The sequence below is a fragment of the Leuciscus leuciscus genome (genome assembly GCF_965113295.1).
Source record: "Leuciscus leuciscus genome assembly, chromosome: 5".
Taxonomy (NCBI): Eukaryota; Metazoa; Chordata; class Actinopteri; order Cypriniformes; family Leuciscidae; genus Leuciscus; species Leuciscus leuciscus.
The window spans coordinates 9,195,264-9,216,258 of NC_138729.1; the positions used below are offsets into that span (position 1 = coordinate 9,195,264).

General features: G+C 37.8%; 1 protein-coding gene across 1 annotated transcript in view; it reads right to left on the reverse strand.

The window, feature by feature from the left end:
• The window catches only part of tmem132e (transmembrane protein 132E), a 365,104-nt gene that overhangs the window by 266,343 nt on the left and 77,766 nt on the right, over nucleotides 1–20,995 (reverse strand). The window lies entirely within an intron of this gene.

Sequence of the window (20,995 nt, forward strand, 5' to 3'; positions counted from 1 at the left end):
TCTTTTATGGCAATAGATTAGAATATGAAGCGGGTGCAGTGACCTTGATATCATAAACCCAGTCCTTCACCTTTTCTGACTGATTATATTAAGGGGGTGTATTCATTTTAACTAGAAGGCATGACCTGATTTTTATAGACACCTATAAATTCCAGATAGGCCAACAGGAAATGACAGTTCATGACGGCCTTCATTACTTAAAAAAAAAAAAAATTCAATTCATTTGTAATATTCACATTGTACGATGAGACATTATGAGTCAGATCCATCACAAGCATTTTGTTACAACACGTGTTCCAACTGAGTCTATGAAGAATTTACTCACTATCTTCAGGGAATTAGAATTTGCCATATAAAGCAAATCAACAGCTATAAGCTAATATCAAAGACTAAATTCAAGGACATGGAAATACGAATACTTTGAAAATGGTTTGAAAATAACACACTTATACCTCATTAGATTCCAAAAGGCAAAATTTTATGTAAAAGGTTATTAAAATTATAAATGTTAGGGCAATTAAGATAAAATGAAACGCAAACCAGTAGTAGATATCTTTATATCATGCAATATCTTAATTTACTGATTTATTACTTTATTGACATTGATATCCTGAAAACTCATTAGGAAATCAGGGCAATTAATATTTTCCTTCACAACTTCTATAAATACCAGTCATCTTTTTAGTATTATTTAAAAAATAAATAAAATAAAAAATCCTGCCCAAAATATCGATACTGTTAATTGACTAATATTGAGAGATCATTTCACATTTAAAACTGAGTATTCGTTACAGCTCTCCTAGTTTGCTTTAATACTTTATATTACTGAATATTTTTTGGTACTAATTATTTTAGATGTCAGGAATAATGTATGTTGCAAGTCAAAGTGGGACCTGCAGTATAATTAACTGAAACATGTAAAATCATTTTTAATTAAATTAAATACTGATCGGTTCATGAGTCGAAAGCAGCTTTCAGCTGCATACTCGGAGGAAATAATGTTAATTATGTATTTTAAAGAATAATTTGCAAGCTTGCTACCAATCGGCTGTCAGCCATGATAAAGTGCCCCATTTATGCGATTTTAAAGGTTCTTAATTTTGTTTTAGAGGATTCACATGCATCCAAGGTCAAAACATAATTTCATTTTCTAATAATCTACATTGCAGCATCACTTCTTTTCTCCCAATGTCTGAAACAGTTTGATAAAAGATTTGTTCTCTCTAAACCCCTCCTTTCCGAGAGGCGACTCTGCTGTGATTGGTCAGATGGCCCAGTCTGATGTGATTGGTCTACCGCTTACAGCAAAACAAAACGTCAATTACCATAACTGAATAAGTAATTGAATGCACAGTGATGCGAACAGTAATGATGGCTTCGGTTTTACTGTATCAATCAGAGTTCGAGTTCCTTTGGAAGTGCATGCAAAGTGGATTTGCTTTCACAGTGTAAAAACAGCATCTTCTCGACATGTTGACAACACGAGCCAAACACTTCCAGGCCTCAGCTACAACAGTGTTTGAGGGCCAAAGGAGATGTTTGCAAGCAGCCAATGAAGACCATGGGCCCTATTTTAAGGTTCTAAGTGCATGGTCTAAAGCGCACGGCGCAAGTGCACTTAGTACGTGTCCGAATCCACTTTTGCTAGTTTAACGAAGGGAAAAATGGTCGGCGCACCCGGCGCATGGTCTAAACGGGTTGTCCCTATTCTCTTAATGAGTAATGGGTGTGTTTTGGGCGTAATGTGCAATAAACCAATCAGAGTCTCATCTCCCATTCCCTTTAAAAGCCAGTTGCACTCGCGCCATGGCGGATTCGCTATTTACATGGCGGAATTTGCAAGTGTAAAAACTGAATGCTTCTCTAGCGAGGAAACGGATCTGATCGTGCGCGAGGTTAAAGCATGGAAGCAGACCATCTACGGGACAAAGTGTACGCACATCCTATAAACTCATATTACTAACGGGCACTTTAAATAAAAAAAATAAAAAAATTATGCGCCATTGACTTTAGACTAGGTTTTAGTTGGTCAATGGCGCAGTCTATTTCAGTTGCCTCAAAATAGCAATGTGCCAACAATGCGCCTGAACACACCTTGTTTTCAGAACAGCACGCCAATGGGTGCACAAATGGGCACAAATGCATTTGCTATTTAAACAACGTGGCGCAGGACGTAAAAATGATAACTGCGTCGGGCTGAAACTAGCAAAAAATACTTGCGTCGCGGCGTTGCATAGACCCGTTGCTCTATGATAGGGCCCCATATCTTGCATTAAGCAATTTTGTTTTCTAAAAATAAGCTGAACATTTCTAACAAAGTAAAATGATTGCAGATCGACAAGACGTCTGCTGTTATGTGCTGCGTATTACTTGTAATTGAAGATAATTCCCTCTGCTAATTAAATTGAATTTAAAGCATACAGCATAAAGTATTCCCAAGTTGAACATTAGTTTGGTATTTCTCTGCTAGGCAGCAGAGAGGTGTCCGTTTGGGCAGGAGGACGCTCTGCCCTTCGAGTGCCTGCATGCGCTGGTATAACAGGCAGCTCAGAGCCCACCTGTCTTTCTTCATTTCACCTGTGACATTTTGTTGTTTGTTTTCCAGCAATTCTCTGTGGGGATTTTTTTTAATCACTGATGACTGGGTCAGAGAGCAAAGCTTTACATCAACCCCCCGCTTCGGCCCTAAAAGCGGGTTCCTCACGCTCTCCCCAACGGAGGATCCGCACGCTCACAGCTGCCACTCCTGTCTGACCTGAGTCTGACCTACGGCACGGAGGAGAAGGCAATAATCCCCTTCAATCGGGGCAGAGGAGCACACGTCTGCTGTGTGCAAGACCATCTGAGCGTCAGCGTGAGAGCAGATGGAGTCCACAGAGCTCTACTGAGGAAAGCTGATTGTTTTATAATAACTGGAATGTGTGTTTTGTAGTTAAGACTGCTAAAACTATTATGGCTCACGATTGTGTCAATTTTTTTTAGTGACAGTTTCAGTCATGCTGTCTTGACGATGACTTTCACTGTGTATTCCGCTGCAACATCATGTAAATTAATAAATCATATTATGTAGTAACATAATATTCTCCTTGGTGATTTGTAAAAAAAAAAAAAGTTGTCTCGACGATAACATTCATAATGTATTTTGCTGTGACATGATGTAAATAATAAATAAAACAATAAATACATATTCTCCATGGTATGATTTTCACACAAAAAAAAGTTGTCTTGCCAATAATTTGTATTATGTATTCCGCTGTGACATGATGTAAATACATCAATAAATAATAATATTCTCCATGGTATATTTGTAAATAAATAACTAAATTAAAGTTGTCATTACGATAACTTTCATTATGTATTTTGTCTTGACATCATGTGAGTAAATAAATAAATAATATTCTCCATGGTATGATTTGTACAGAAAACCAATGTTTGTGCTGATACACTTCAGTTATATGACTTTGCAAATATACCACAACAAATAGATAAAAATATCAGACAGGCTTTCTGGCATTTTAACATAATCTTATATTGTTTTGATAAGTGCATAATGCACTGACCTAAAAATCAGGTTTATAGCAGAGTATTACACATTTCCAAGTAAGCAATTTATCAACATTAGTAAAATGTACTATTTTTAGACAATTCCAGCTCATCAGCATTTTCTGTTTTACATTTGTTTACATTGTGCAAGCACTTTTTTTTTTTTTGATCAGTTGAATATTATTATAATACAACTATTTTATTCACTGCAAAAAAAAAAGAAAGAAAATGCTTAATCTGTATTTTGTTCATATACCAGTTTCGAATAAAAATGTTTTTTCTTACCTCACTATCAAATTGTTTTATCTTGTTTTATGCAAAAAAATCTCACTAGTTTGTGCTTAAAAATGATTTTACCTGACAATTTAGCTTCTTTAGCTGTTTTTACATTACACAGGCACCACGACTAAATTACACAAACAAACAAAATAATTACTGTAAAAAATGATGGTGTGTTTTGTTTTTCAATGAACTAAGTAGCACATTAGACTGCATTTACTCTATAATTAATACAATGGCCCAATGCTCCCTAAGGCCAGATAATCGCTGCTCCTCAAACTGAAAGTCTTGTGCTTGCTTGTGAAACGGATGCAAACGTGTACATTTCTGCTGTGCATGCTAGAGAAAAATGAATGGAAAATGAAACAAGAGAAGTAGATGAAAAACCTTTTAGCTCTTAAAATGTATGTGTCTGGATACATTAGCTCTTGCTATCATTTGCTTCTCAGGCTGTAATTTAAAGCAATGCGGGTCCTTTGGGGATGTGTAGATGCAAGGAAAACCCATCCTCAGAACCATCAGTTAGCAATTCCCTTTATTGTACTGCATAATAAATTCTTTCTACTTTTTAATGTGATTATTCCACAAAGTTTAGCAGCAACGAAGCAAAAGGGAATACGTTTATCTTTAGTTAATCAGTCTGAGTTTAAGACCCAAACCTACTTTTGTGGAATTAATTTGGTTTCTCCCAGATAAAAACAGGGGTGGACTTAGTCTATACTGATGACCGTGATTAATTTCATATTATGTCACATATCATCTCTACCCCCGAGATGGCTTTAAATTAGCTCATTCAAGTGAAACCAAGAGGGAAATCGTGTAATATCACTCCAAACTTGCAGAATTTTCTACAACAGACATTTAAGAATTACTTAATCTGCACTGTAACACACTTGTGGCTTTTAAACAGACAAAAACAAGTATTTGAGGGTACGTTTATACGACAACGATATGCTTAAAACTGAGAGTTTTTTCCTTTGAGTTTTCCGCGCACAGACGACACCATTGTCAAAATGATCCCCATTCACACGGATCCGCGAAACCGACTAAAAACCCTGTATTCTGCTTCCAGGCCATTAGATGGCGATGAAACACTATAGACTGAACATGTAATACATATGTGCATTATATCATCGTCTTCAGAGATTTGCGTTTTTGCTGTTTACACGGAGACCGTTTTCAGAAACTTGTTCTTTAAAACCTGTTTTCAAAAGTTTGTTTTCCGCATTCAAAGCGCTTTTGTCGTCTAAACGAACGGCCAAAACGCATAAAAAGTTTTACGTTTTTACGTGTCGTGTAAACAGCCCCTGAGTCTAACTTGCTTCAAAACTTCCTAAATAAGTCATTGCTCATTGATAATCGTACATTAAGTGGAAATACACTCTTAAAAACCAGGTTAAAGAAGGATCATCAACCTTTAACATCCATAGAACTTTTCCATTGCACTAAATAGGTTCTTTATAGTCGAAAAAGGCTTCTTTAGATTATAAAAATGTTCTACACATTAAGAATTTTTTTTTTTTTTTTTTAAGAACTTTTCACTGAAAGGTTCTTTATGGAACCCAAAATGGTTCTTCCATGGCATTGCTGATTCGAGAACCAAATCAGTCTGATTCATTAAAGCATTCTGATTATTTCAATGAACCAGATTCATCGATTCACTGAAAAGATGTAAATTAAAACAAGGATTTTTTCAATCTTGGTTAAATGTTGAGGCAGACTGTGCAACATCTACGGACTCTTAAGTCAGATTGTATTATACCGAATCTTGGCTGATAATTCATGATGATTAACAATCGTTGACTGAGCATTGGAGCATCCTCATTTTGACAAAAAAAAAAAAAAAAAGGTATTGTGAGACCTTGCACTAATTTTGGCAATAAACTATTCTAGGGAAAAGGTCAAAAGTTGTTGTGTCGTGATTCAATAAAATAGAATTTGCTCACCCTACAAAACAAACTTAAGGTAAACTTGATAGTGCAATCACAATTGTTGTGATGTGCTGGTGAGATCCAATCTAGAGCAACCAAGCTAGCCAATGTGAGCCGAAGAAATGTTCCCGCTCAAGTGTGGACACATGTTGATTTTTCAGGCTAATGTGTACCAACTGTTTACTTGTGCAGGACGAACTCATTAAGCAAGATGCATACCGCTTGAAGATATCTTCAAAATCAATATACAGTCATACTTTGTATGCTGCCCCAAACGCCTGGGGATTGCTGCTGACCTCTGTAATACTTTCTAGATTGTCAGTTTAGTTTAGAGCTTTCCATTTCATCTGCTTCACATTGCAGCACTTAGGCTGCCTTCATTTGGTGATCAATCACAGCCACATAAAACAGCAAAGTGCAGTTTACTATTTGGTTCAGTGGGCCAGCTGTAAACTGGCATAACACAGGGCATGGGCCAGGCCACGTAAGGTCTATATAGGGTCATAACGGTCTGTCCAGGGTCAGAATATAATAGTTTAGAAAAAAGAAATACAAACAAAGACAAGCGACAACAGAACAGCTCCTGCTGTACTTACTTAATATTTAGTCCTGAGATGAACATTTTCTGACGGTTAAGCACCTTATTAATTCCCTTTCACTGTCCCTTTGAAAAATAAAAATAGATCTTCCAGGCCAAAATTTGTACCATTTTTGGGGGTAAAGTTCCTCATAATAGTCACAATAAGCACTGTAAACACTGTAGAACTGTAGAAACAATAAACTAATCATTCTTAAAATACCAATTAGTGGTTCCTTTTCAGCACATTAAGGAGTTTTTATTTTTATTTATTTATTTATTTAAACTTTTGCAGTGTTTTATATCACAATTAAAATGGTTTAACTCATACCTTTTTAGGTGAATATATCAAGCGAGTAGATAATTCCCCTACTTTCACTGTTGGTGACAACTGAACATTAAATGAAAACCTTCCATTTAGAATATTAGTATAATTTTGACCCACATCTCATGACACGGCGAAAACTAAAAGTAATGCACACCAAAGCTTAATTCAAAAAGCCACGTTTGCAAGATATGCTGGCCAAAAAAATGTGTCTGTGAAGACAATTTGATCTTTTCTCTTTGTTTAACATGATATGCTCAGTGCTAACACAAGGTTGCCTGGATTCAACTTTGAAAAAAACAAAAAAAACACGAAATAATTAGGCAATCATAACCTAGAATTAAAGGGATACTTCAGCATTTAGCATTAAGCTTTGAATCAGTAGAAAACCTGTAGTATTTTCGAATTATTGTGGTTCCCTCCCTCATACCCCCCGAGACGAGAGATTTATGTATTTTTTGTCTGGAAAAAATCCTCTGATGACACAAAAATCCTCATTTTGCGTCATCGGGGGATTTTTTGGCCAGAGGCTAGAAACTACAGCTAGCAGTAGGAGCTAGTTCAGCATGTTTTCAACCCGCCCATAGAGGGTGGGATCTCACTCACAGAATGTACACATAGTATCAGCCGTCTTTTGTTCTGTGGAGAAAGCTGAGTAGTAGGGGTTACCATCCTCTTTTTACCGGCCGTCCAGCCATCGAGATCATCCAAAATGTCCGGGATTCGGCTCTAGCTTTCTACAGTCGCCATTCATTGTTTACATGCACTCCTTTTGTTTCAATCTAACTGAATTCATTCCGATTGGTGAATCTGAATGTAGTGTTTACATGAACGCTAAACAAGTGATCGGTTGATGTGTGTATTAGCGTTGCAAAGAAAATTCCCGCTCCTCCGTGAGAGATAGCCGGTGCGTCTCACAGGTGTCGCTCATCAGTAATCACACCACCGGCCTCGTGCCGTTCTCCCGCGCCCCTCAGCCTTGTCCTGCTCGCCACAGTAAACATAATGAATGGCGACTGTAGAATGCAAAAGCCGAATCCCGGATAATTTGGGCGATCTCTAAATCCCGGGCAGACTCGTCACGGACACTCACGATAAAACTGCGTCTTTTAAGTTTCGAGTCAACTAGTAGCCTAGCCTAGTTGTCTAACTGCGCTCTCTTACCGTTAGGCGTGGCTTGGGAGTGGCCTCGTAGGGCAGCGAAGCAATTGCATTCTGGGAGTTGTTGTCTTTCATCCACATGAGCCAAAAATACATTTTCTGGCTTTTCTCAGTATAGAAGGCTCCAAATCCATAAATAATTTCACATTTACATAAATGACCCATTTTAAATAAACATTCATCTTTCCAGAGGTGAAATATCCCTTTAAGAATAAGCCATTTTCAAGCATTTGATAAATGTATAATGCCGAAAAACATGGTTCTGTTCTAATAAGGCTGCATTGTTTGGTTACCAAACCCACACAGTTCTACTACACCATAATTAAGAACTACTGTTAAAACAAAACTAGTGAATTAATCATAAATAAAGATGGATCAGAATAGAGTGGTGCAGGTATGATGTCAGAACCCAGAAGTCTAATTCACCGCTGGTTCCTTCGAGATTTTCCTATGGGGTTCTATAATGAGGTTTTTCAATTTATGAGTAAAATAATGCCAGTGGTAAACATAGCTTGTTGATACTTTGACGTTTTGTTCTACCGCGTACACTGACTGCACACACTCACACCCCCAAGCTGTCTTGTGTCTGTTGCAAAAATAAACATAACTGCTTCAAAATTAGCATTTTTGCTATGGGTGTGTGTAATTTACATTGTAGAACAAAACATCCAAGTTTAGTCAAGTTATGTTAACCACAGGCTTTATTTTACACATACATCGAAAAACCTCATAACATATACATGAATATGAAAAATATTCTGTTTGGACAAGTATCTCTACAGCCGAACTCTTTGTCTTTGTTTATAGACAGGGATGAATGACAGAAAACTCTCTTCACATCCTGATAGCAATCAATAATAGAAGTGGTCTAAATATTAAAGCTTCTGTGAATGTCTCAGGGCCAAAAAGCTATTCATAAATTAAATGCATAATTAAATGCATCATTACTGACTTGATTCAGTTCTAACTAAAAATGTTATGTGAAATCCTCCAGAAACTAATTGATGACAGTCCCCATGATATGGGCCAGGTCTTGAGGTCAACATTCAAGCTCACCAGAGGAAAGCTTAAGAGTTGAACATTTGGCCTCTATACAGCAGTGTTAATTAAAATTAAACACACTGACCCCTGTTAAACTTTTCCTGTCAATTACGTGACATTTCCAGCCAATCTCAAGCTGTTTGTGACCAGTGTTTACATATGTCCCATAATTACTCGACCACCACAATCTTCATCCCGTTTTGTTTGCTCAAATGGAGTTCAATTGGCTGGAAAGAATGTGTTGTCTTCCCTGATTATTTCATGCCACATTTATTAGGTGCCGTAAAAGCTACAAAGAAATTCTACTGGCAATAAGATAACATTACCAGGATGGTCCTCAGGGTATTTGTGCTTTGAAATAGACAGTTACTATTCCACTAACCATGATTATGTTCACCATGCTATTCAATATTCAGTAATGCAATAAAAATGACTGCATGTATTATGCGAGATGTCAATTTCTATTAAGGGAGCTGAATCTAAAACTAATTGCTTAAATGGTAAAACGTTAAACAGGTGAAAAACTGTTGAGGGAAAATTTTGTAATTGGATTTAAACCCAACCATTACAACAACAGCGACACATTTTGGATCAATACAAAAAAAATGGCGGTTCTACCTAAATGAGAAGAGAGCATGGTTTTGAGCACTTTTATTTATTCTGCTGGTGAAATAACACAACAAACACCTGTTTTCGGTACTGAGCTTCTGATCTGAAATCCAATAAACTGCAGATGAGATCACACTTACGAAACTCATCCATTCACCCACTTGATATTTCCCACCTAGTTCTCTGACACATGAGATTAGTTTTTTTGCTATTTATTAATAGACATCCATTTTTTCCCCCACTGTACTGCCACAAAACTGAACACTGCACAGTGAGCCATAACAACAACAGGCTGTCTGTCAATCATCCACAAATGCCTACTCACAGCTACACCCACCTAACCAAGAAAGTAAACAACAATAAGATGATGTTCTCAGTCAAGCAGTACACTCAAACTTCTGAAACTGAAATACCTCTCACAGGTTGTATTCACCTTTCCATGTTTCCGAACTGAGTCTGAGAAAGTTTCCAACACTCCCTGCTCAGGGTATGAAACATGAGAAAGAGAAATTGTGTAACTTTCATCAATCTCATTTAAGCCTTTTTAACTTGCAATATAGACATGAAAGCCTGTTTCTGCCTCAGAATGGAAAAGAGGTATTGTGACTTTACAGCACACAATTGTGATTACATATCTCATAATGCTTTATAATCTCCCAATTGTGACGGTTTCCCATAATCCCGAATATACATCTCAGAATTCATTCATTTCAAATGACACAATTGTGACTGTTTCTCGTATGGCATGTACATATTATACGTAATTGTGACTACATATCTTAGAATGTGACTTTATATATTGCAATTTTGACTTTCTCATAATTGCAACTACATATCTCAGAATGTGACAATATCTCGCAATTGTGACAGTTTCTCGTAATTGCGACTATATATCACAAAAAGTGACTTCAAATATTGCAATTGTGACTCTCACAACTGCGACTATACATCTCAGAATGTGATTTTATATCTCAAAATCGAGGCTGTTTCTTGTAATTGGATCCAATGTGACTTAGTTTCTCGTAATTGTGTCAACATATTTCAGGATGCAACATTATATTTAGCAACTGTGAGTTTCTCATAATTGCCACTACATATCTCAGTCAGAATGTGACAATGGGCCCTATTTTAACGATCTGAAACGCAAGTATAAAATGCGAAACGCAAGTAACTTTGTGGTCGGATCTCGGCTAGATGCTAAATCTAAAATGGGTTGGTCTGAAGTTGCTACATTACTCATAGGGCGTAACGTGAAATAAACCAATCAGAGCGTCATCTCACATTCCCTTTAAAAGCAGGCGTGCTTGTTCCATGGTGGATTGCTATCATAATAGCGCATTTGCCAGGCACACGCCAGGAGCGGTTCACAGCCGAGGAGACCAGCGTTCTCGTCAGGGCCGTAAAACACAGAGAAGTGACATTGTATGGGGATGGGAGAAACCACTTTGTCAGGTGTCCTTATATATCTATGTGTCTTGCCACTATTGGTCAAACAGGTTTGATTCATTATTACTACAATTAGATTGAATAATTTGGTTAAATGTGTAAGCTTGATTTATGCCTATTTTTTCACATCTTCATGGACACCACAATGATTTCCCTCTTGTGGAATATTTTTCCTTGTAATTATGTATGGTTTGCAAAAATGGTAACTGCTGCGTGTGTGTGTAGATGAGAGAAGCAAAGTGTATGCGCGTTGAGCACACGCCACAATGATGGCCAAGCATGCGTCCTTAAAATAGCATCTGAGAAATGCGCCACTGACTTTAGACTAGGTTTTTCCTGGTCTGTGGTGGAATTGTTTTCTGAAACTGCAAAATAGCACCAGGGAACGTTTGCGCCAGAACACGCCTCCTCTTTTCGCTGAACCGCCCCCGGGAGCGCAAGTTCATTCCCTAATTTACGACGTGCGTCTGTGGAGGGAAAAAGTCTAGGAATGCAAAATAGGAATGATACATGCGTCGGACTCGGTGTACAAAGTCAATTGCGCTGGGTGCAAGATAGGGCCCAATATCTCACAACTGTGACAGTTTCCCATTATTGTAACTACTGTATACATATCAGAATGTGACTTTATATCTCACAGTTGAGGATTTGTTTTTAATTGCACATATATCAGAATGTGACTTTATATTTTAGCAACTGTGACTCTCATAATTCCGGCTACATATCTCAAAATGTGGCAATATCTCACAATTGTGACAGTTTCTTATAATTGTGATTTCATTTCATATCTCACAATTGTGACTTTGCTTCTCATAATTACAGCTACATATCTCAGAATGTCATTATGTATCTCAACTGTTTACAGTTTCTCGTAATTACAACATTATATATATCTCAGAATATGATTTCATATGACACAACTGACTTTGTTTCTTGTAATTGCAACTATATCTTAGAAACTGACTTCATTTCTCACACTACAACTTTATCTCACAACTACCCTTTTTTTTACAGTTATGCATTTAGTTTGAACTCAGAATCTTTCCTTTAGGTCGTTAGATAAATATTTCACCCAAGAATGAAAATTGCCCAACCTTTATTTCTGCTTTGATCTGCTGCCCCAAGGGGGAGGCGCCAGTGATCGAGTGAGAATGCTGACAGGTGCAATCTGGCAACCGCTACACCAATGCTGAGTGTGCAGGGCTTGAAACCAACACCATGTGAAACTCACTCAAAGAGATGTTTCAACATTAAGACCTTCGCTATAGGTGAAGCTGCTCATCCTTTATCTGGGTGAATCTCAGGAGGACAGAGGCTCTTGAATATATCAGGAAATGGGCCCTGTGCTAATATGAAATAATGTGTGATCAAATCAAGAGAGAAGTTAGCATTCATCTGACACTGAACTGTTCAATTGTTTATAGTGATTAAAAAAACAAACAAAAAAACAGATTTGGACACTTAAGCCACACTTAGAAAGGTTTGAAATACACAATATTAAAGGGGTGGTTGATTATGATTTCACTTTTCTAACTTTAGTTAGTGTGTAATGTTGCTGTTTGAGCATAAACAACATCTGCAAAGTTACAATGCTCAAAGTTCAAACCAAAGGGAGATATTTTCTTTTAAAGAAATTGCTTTTTAAGGACTACAACAAACGGCCAGTAGGGACTACACAACATTTCTCCCAGGTTAGTGACATCACCAACCCTAAAATTTACATAAACCCACCCCCGGGAACACGATTTATAGATTATCATGACTAGAAGATAACTACACATAAGCTACATAAATTCATCAACTAACCATTCAGAAATGTTGTCTACATGTTGTCACTTCTTGAGTCTCTCCATCTTTGTCTGACTCTGATTTGAACATAAAAGGCTGGTTGTAGCAACATTTTAAATGTGACTTCCAAAATACAATTATAGAACAATCTGGAGCTTTAAATGAGCTATACTTATAAGTTTTAAAAAGTGAAAGTAACTTTGCTTAAAAAAAATAAAATAAAAAATAAAATAAAAAAAGAGAAATGTTTTATTTGTGTGACATGTTCTTTTGCAATGGAGGTTGCCTTTATCAGTTTCTGCTTGTATTTCTGGGCCGTTGTATACAAAAATTCTTACATATCAACATGAATTTTCATGATTACATTTTTGCTATGAAAAGCATTGAAATTAAATTGCTTATTGGTGGTGTTCAAAAAATTGGCAGAGATATCCAAAACAATGATTACTCTTCGATGGCCAAAATGTTTTGGCAAATTGGTTGCATCCAGTTTTTGTTGTCCATGATGCATTTACAGAGGTAATCATACTTCAAAATTCTTCTGCTACTGATTCACACTTAGAAACCTTATTTTTGTGACTGCTCACGTATTCATCTGCCAGTACTTGTGACCCAGTTATGAAGCAATTAGTTTTCATACATGCTTATGTGAAACAATACTCACAGAAAGACTAAGATTTCCCCTCAACTCCTCATGCTTAATATAAACTCAATTCAAATGATTGCAACCACTCATATAAACTGTAAGAAAGCATCCAAGAATCCTTCTTGATTTCCCCAGCCTGAATGTGAATCACATACAATAATTATTAAACAGTCCTCAGAGTATTTTGGTGGAACTGAATGCAGGCTTGCAGCTCCGAGCAAAAAAGAGATTTCTTTCACAGCACTCCAAACGTTTCTTTCCACTGAATCCCTAAAGTAACACTCATCAGCTCCAAAAGCAGAGTAAAAAAAAAAAAAAAAAAATCCTTTACTTAAGCGCTTTAGAACTTTTACCCACAGAGAGAAACTGTACTTTATCACTGCTTCAACCTTAAAATGAGATCAAGGAGAAACAACACTTAAAACATCTCAACCTTACTGAAAATTCATGGATTCATCCTGTTGATATGATTGCTGCTGGTTTAGACAGTTTGCTTAAGGCAAATTTCAACACCACGCACATTGAAAGGATGCTCATTTTTAATGCCCCAAATTCCATAAAACACAATAACAAGAGTCGTCATTATCCCAGGTGCCATCCACCAGTTTCAAGCCAATGAACCACTAGCCTACCTGTCAAGCATTGTCAATAGGCTGCTCTTGTACCATGGAACTTTTGTTGTTTGTGTGAAGAGAAGGGAACAGAGAGAAATGTTACGTGACATGATTGCAGTGTTTTCTGGCATAGAGCGGGATGTCAATGCCAAACTGGCAGCACTGATGGTGAGGTCTACCTGCAGTCAGCTGTCCCCTCAACGCCACAGGTCTTGTGCCCATGTATAATTTAGTCTGCAGTTCAGCTGTGCTGTCAAAATACTCCAAAGTTTCAGTTCATAAACAGTCTCTTTCCCCTTCGCCAACTCCGATTCGCTTTGAAAACAGAGACTCAGGCTAGTTAGACAGCAGAAGTGCCACGCCAGAGGCTCCCGTTGGGATAGGTCTTATTGTCTTTCCCCCAGGAACACAACAGCCATGATAATAAAGCAATATAGGTCAACATAGGCCAAACAACAGAGACAGAAATATATAAAGTCCTGCTTGCTTTTAAAAAAACAACAAAAAAACACTAGTTTTGGCTTGAAGGTATTTGACCTGAAGATATAGGCCCTACTGCAAAGCTGTGTGGCAAACCTGCTGGTTCAAGACGGAGATCTGTTCGCTACATGCTAAATACTAAAACCAATACTACATGCAAATAATGAAGCTAACCATATAATTGGACATTGTGAGGACAGCAAAATAAATGAGCACATCAATGATGCGTGGAAATTTTGTATCTTTATCTTTAGCAAGATGCTGAGAATCCAATCAAAAGCTACAGTATTTTGAAAAAGCTAATCGAATTAGGCAGATGTGAATATGAATTGTGTGAATGACATGCATTAGTCATCAACAAAAATCAATCAAACAAATGATTATTACAAACAAATTGGCTGCTTCTGATACAATTTGCCCATTTAATTTCTTTAAAGCTGCCGTCGGCAAGTCTGGCAGATTGGGTCGATTAGGCAAAATTTTGAATGTTTACAACTCTCATGCCCCTCCCCACTACCAGCGAGCACCCTCCCATCGAGGTCGTGCTCGTCAGTGCGTCACTGTGCGTGTGTACCTGATTTTCTGTGAACGCGTCCGTCTCTTCAGCATCGATCAACACCATGGACTCGGAGGTAGGCTGCCCTGGCTAATCTATCCATAGATAGCAATAACTTTATAATAATTTATAATAATTTTCTCTCCGCCATCACGCTTCATGCAATCTCCAGACGAACTTCAGGCGTGGCGTGTGCATGTGATATTAACGTGCACGAGTGAGGGGGATCTGTGGCGTGTGCACGACCTGTGATTGACAGTCAGATCTCACACCCCCCTGCGCTGATTGGACCTGATGAAGCGGGAGCGCTGGATTTTTGCAAAACAAATAACACGCTCCAGGTGGAGTTAGAAGCTCGGTTTTTTTTCTAAAACCACCTTAATTATGTTGTTCTGTCGGATTATAGTGTCGATTACACTGAATATGATCAAAAAAATGTTGCCGACGGCAGCTTTAAGTAAATACATTTGTGGTTTATTTGCTATATAATGGGCAAACTGGCCTTAAACAAAACAAATATTGGTAGCCATTTGAAATTAGAGGCAACCACTGCATTTTAATCACGATCCAAACAAAGATGCTACACACATTTAGAGGGTAGTTGCTTTTGATTGAAATTAAATTGTGTAACTTCAAGATTTAAAGCAAGAATAGAATGGCCAGACTTTAGATTTGTGAAATTATGCTACATAAGACACACCTGCACAAAACAAAAACAGCAGACAGACCAGGCCCGGCTGCAGGATGAAATGACTGAGGGTGCATGTGAAATTGTTAAGGGGGCCTAACTTTATACCATCAATGAACAATACACACTGATAAATCGCTTAATAAAAAGATAAGCCAGCGTCAATTATTATGCATATATTAACCCTTTCACGCTTAATTTTATGAAATATACTAACTAACTCCCCAGAGTGAGTTTTTTCAAGGCGACTGTTATTTTAGAACGTTCCCCCTTAATGTTTCCATGGCGACGCGTGATATTTGACACGTGACACACCACAGCCACAATAAAACTAGGCTTGTTTGACTTGATTTTGTCCGACTTGATACAGCGCCGACGCCACGTGACTGTGACGTATGCCATCAAAGTACCGCGAGAGCTATTCGAGAGTAGCCGGAGAACTCAGCCAGCGCAGCTTCTCAAGAGCGGCTGCACGAGCTCTGATGACGACACAGCTGTTCCACGATTGGCCGGATTCACCGCATGACAACGATCACGTGTGTTTCGTGTTTATTCGAACGCCTTTAGTTCCTCTAAAGCTCACAAATCAGTTTTTTATAACAGTAAACACTCTTTTCATGTCGTTGCGATGTTATATTGTGTCATGTTTATCAAATTAAAACTGATTAAAAAAGTAGACTCCACTTCATTGATGGTAGCTTATGTTGATCTTTATTCTTGTTCAAACAGACGCTGTATGAAGCAGTACATAAAGTATTGAATGAAAATGTCTCTGAAACATCTGTGTATTATTTGGCAAATATTGCATTTATTTCACTGCAGCTGTGGTAAAGTATGCAAACACCACGTAAGTCACTACGGGAACCAGAAAGTGTCCGACTTCACGTGTCCATTTGCAGCTCCTCCCCGCCTGCACGCGGCTACTCTCGCCGATCGGTTACATCCAGCCGCAGCCGATGTCCAACACACCTATTGTATGACAGATGTATCGCTTTTATTTCCTTTTTTATTCAAAATATTCACAAACTTGCTTACCAATTCATAAACTATCTGATATTCCAATTCGCAAAAATGTGTAAGTTTGGTCGTTTAAAAACCTTTAATCTTGATCTTGATCTATAACGTGAGATGGGCGCCACCATGTTTTTTTGCGCCGCAGTTCAGAGAGTGCTGTCAGTCATCAGTTTCTCCCGAAATACATGCAAGAAAGTGGCCGGTGAGCTCTGAGAAGAATAGAGTAAACTTTATAGTTACTTCCACTATGTTTGTCTCATATGAATAACACACGTGGGACCGTACTCTCAGGGGCATAGAAATAAAAATCCCATATATGGGACCATACCGGATACCACTCAAATTTCATTTGTAACCATGAATACAAAAATGAAACTGAGGGGGCACAAATCAGATCTGAGGGGGCAATGCCCCCTTTTGCCCCCTCGTCTCGCCGGGCCTGAGACAGACTGAATGAAAATGCAAATTCACTCTCCGGCGCTTATGAAACAGCAGCGGCTTCTTTGGCTACTGCTATACACACTTTATAGCTTATAAACAACTTTATACGAAGGGAAGAGGAAAAGAAAATTCTATTGGACAGTCAGTTCCCTTCAAAGATACATTCATAAATGTCTCTGTTCTCTATTTTTGCGTCCGTCTTCAGCATGTCCCATCTAACGTCCTCTTGATGGAAATAAATGTTGTGATGTTATTTCCATCAAGAGGTGCATACATTTTTGGTCAAGATCTTATATTGACAATGCAAGAGTCTAGGTCTCCTCCAGCACATCCTAAAGACTTTCAATGAATTTAAAGTCTGGACTCAGAGGTGTCAATTAATGTGTGAAAATGATTCTTCATGCTCCCTCCAAACCATTCTTTCACAATTTGAGTCAGAAGAATCTTGATGTTGTCATCCTGGAATATGGCTATGATGCGTCTTCCTACATGGTTGTTTAAGAAATGAAAAGCTACACACTCCATCAATTAGGGTTAGAAGAACTGTTGCCAAACATATAACATGCTAGAAGCATAATATTCACTGCAATAATGATCAAATCACAGACTCTTAAACATTTGCCTATTTAAATCCAAAGAGCAACTTTTTTGGGGGACCGGGCAGTGCACATTGGCCTAAACAAAAGTAAAAACCGGCCAGTTCCCGATTGTATGTTTGGCGAAAAAACTGTCCGGTTCCGATTTATGACTGGTCGACCCGTGCATTGAGACATTTCTCAACATTCTGTATCTTCTTTTATTTACCAAAGTAGAAAGAAAGAAAGTCATGCCGGTTTGGAACAACATGAGCGTGAGTAAATGATAACAGAGTTTTCATTTTTTGGATTAACTATCCATCTAAGTTTTACAGTTACCAGGAAAATTTTGTTTTATTATTTTATTTTATTTATGGAGATCTCATTGGACACAAGCTGACATTTGCTGTAAAAGCACAGTTAGTCATTCCTTGTCATCAGCTAAAGAGTTTGCGATGGGCTGAGAGTTCCCCTCATGCTCCTCTAATGGCATGACATCATTAGCTGTGTCAGTGTGGACAGAGTGTCAAGCAAAGGTTTAAGCCACCATTAAGTCAGGCTAAATTTAGACAAGCTCATGTACATCACATCCTATTGTGCTCAGCTATCTATTAGCGATAACAACTGTCAATCAAACAAATATGGCCAAGTGCTCTAGTTAGTGTATTCCTGTCATGACCCTGTCACAAGATCACATGCTCCGATCGAGCATATTTTTATGCCCGGTCAATGAAGTACCCCAAGGAAAATAATGCAGCTCCTGCAATGCATTGTGGTAATATAAAACAACCCTTCATTAAGGCCCATCTTCCATAGCAGAGATGAACATTTCAGATCTCCTGTGGTACATTTACCTTGCTTACTCCAGGCTCACTGCAATTAATGTTTAAGGCAGCATCACTTAAAATAAGCAGAAACAAGTTTCGCTTCCTCATCAGTGGGGACACAATCTATACAGCCATGTTCATAAAGAGAGAGAGAGAGAGAGAGAGAGAGAGAGAGAGAGAGAGAGAGAGAGAGAGAGAGAGAGAGAGAGAGCACTGCAATTAATTAAGAAAGACCTGGGAAAGAGCAGCAGTAGAGATAGAATGGAAATCAATGAAAGAGTAATGGTTTCATTTTGGCATGGATCAATGGGCTGAAAAGAATGCATTATGTCTGGTGTGATTTCAGTGCAGGGCACGGCTGTCAGTGGCAGGGGTGACAAAACGTCACAAACTATCTTTCATTTTCATATTTCTATAGGTAAAAGAGAAAAGGTGCAGGGTTGGAATATTCACAACACATTCGCAATGATTTTGCTGAACATAAATAAAAGCAACTTAAAAATTGCAATGCTTTTAATGCGCATTCGAAAAAGAGAGACTGCTTTCGTGATCCCTTCTTTTCTCAAAATCATGCAAGAATAAGAGTGTTAAGAAAGAGAATGTCTTCGATTAAAACTTCAGTAGAAGAAATGTTGGTGATTTCCAAGTGAAAAACAAATGTACCAAAATGTATTTGAAATACATTTATTTTATGCTAAGTATACTCAGAGACAATTTATATAAGAGACATGCCACTTCCTCAATCCTCAATACAACTATATAAGGAAAACCCGTAACGGCAAAGATGGCGGTTGTATGCACATGTCCCGCCCCTCCCGCTGGAAAGCCAATCATCTGCTTTTAAAAGTCAAGCCGGGAAACATTTAAGCCTATCGTCTGGTTCCACTGACGCATGCGCACAGTTGAGGTTTTGCGACAGAGGAGAGAGAGAGAGCCCCGGTCGCGCGCGCGCGCGCACTCTCTCTCTGTCTTCGGAGCCAGGCGAAAGTGTAAACAAATTAAGCGTTGTCTTGCTCTCTCTCCCGCACGCATATTAATCAGAATAAAATGACATTTATGGTAAAAGGTCGGAAGACCAAAGTTTCATGTGGAGCATTCGGAGATTTTTTTTTTCCTGAATTACCGCTGGGTGTGAATTGTGCTAAAATACGTTGCCTTATCTTCTCTGAAATGCGTTCCGCACATTCAGCTGACATAAAATTACTCTCTAAATAAACGAAAAAAAACGATCCAGTGATGTAATGTTTTCTGTGTTGACACTAACCTTGTGGGATGTCCATGTCCTAACTGCGGGGATAATCACACAAACGTCCAATTCGCGAACTAATGACTCATTTGAACCGATTAATGTTAATGAATAAGTTAAAACAACTGACCTATACAATACATTGTTATTACTGATAAAGTGCAAACCTGGTTATATTTAAATAATGGAGAACAATATTGACATTGATTATTGCACAACACCGACATTCTGGATAGAGCATGGGATAGAGACGTAAATGAAGTTGGTGTCGTGAACCCTTGCGCATGCGTAGTAAAGTATAACCTGTGGGGGAAAAGGCGTTTTAAACCTTATTTTGGGGCAAAGTCATCAAACTTTTTCAGCGATTTTTATCATATTTTACTGCTGTTTCTATACATGCAGTTTTTATGTCCCGGTGACCAGTGAAAGTGCAGTTCTGACTCTCTGCCCATTCATTTAGATAGGAGCCTGGTCTTGTTAGTCCGAAATAGCTGCCTGGAGGCGTTGCCAAAATGGCGGCCGAGTGGCACGACTTGCCTAAAAGGACTTTGGTATACTACAAATGCATTTAGATATTTATGTACTTAATATAAATACCCTACAATTGTACTTTTGGTATACTTAAAGTCTGAACTAACTAAACTAATTTTGTACTTAGTGCTGAGTTCCAACTGAAGATATTCTTTGTATATTTGTATAAAGTATATTTGATTGTGCTAAAATGGAACTATTGCAAGAATACTTTAATTACACTTTAAATATCTTGCATTTAAAGACTGATATTATGCAGTGATTATACTATCCTTACTAATAGTGATATTAAAACACATTTTAGGCTTAATATTAATGAACAAACTCGATCGCACACCTGCAGGTGATAGGTGCGTAGGATAACAAGACCAAAGTTCTTAGAGTTTCTTAGAGGAACAGACTTCCTTATCAGGCTTAATATTAAGACATGTGCATTGTGCAAATGTTAATGGAATTGTAGTATCCTTAGTATGAAATAAATGTATTTTAAATACATTTTGGTATAGTTTTGGTACCACATTTTGGTATTTGTTTGCGTCATAAAAAAAAATATCCATCAGTGTTGTTATTGTTAATTAAAACAAACTATTAAATTTGTTTTCATGAATTGAAATAAGACTGAAATTAAAGCTGCATCCCATAACTTTTTTGGGTTAAAAATTATCCAAAATATTTTT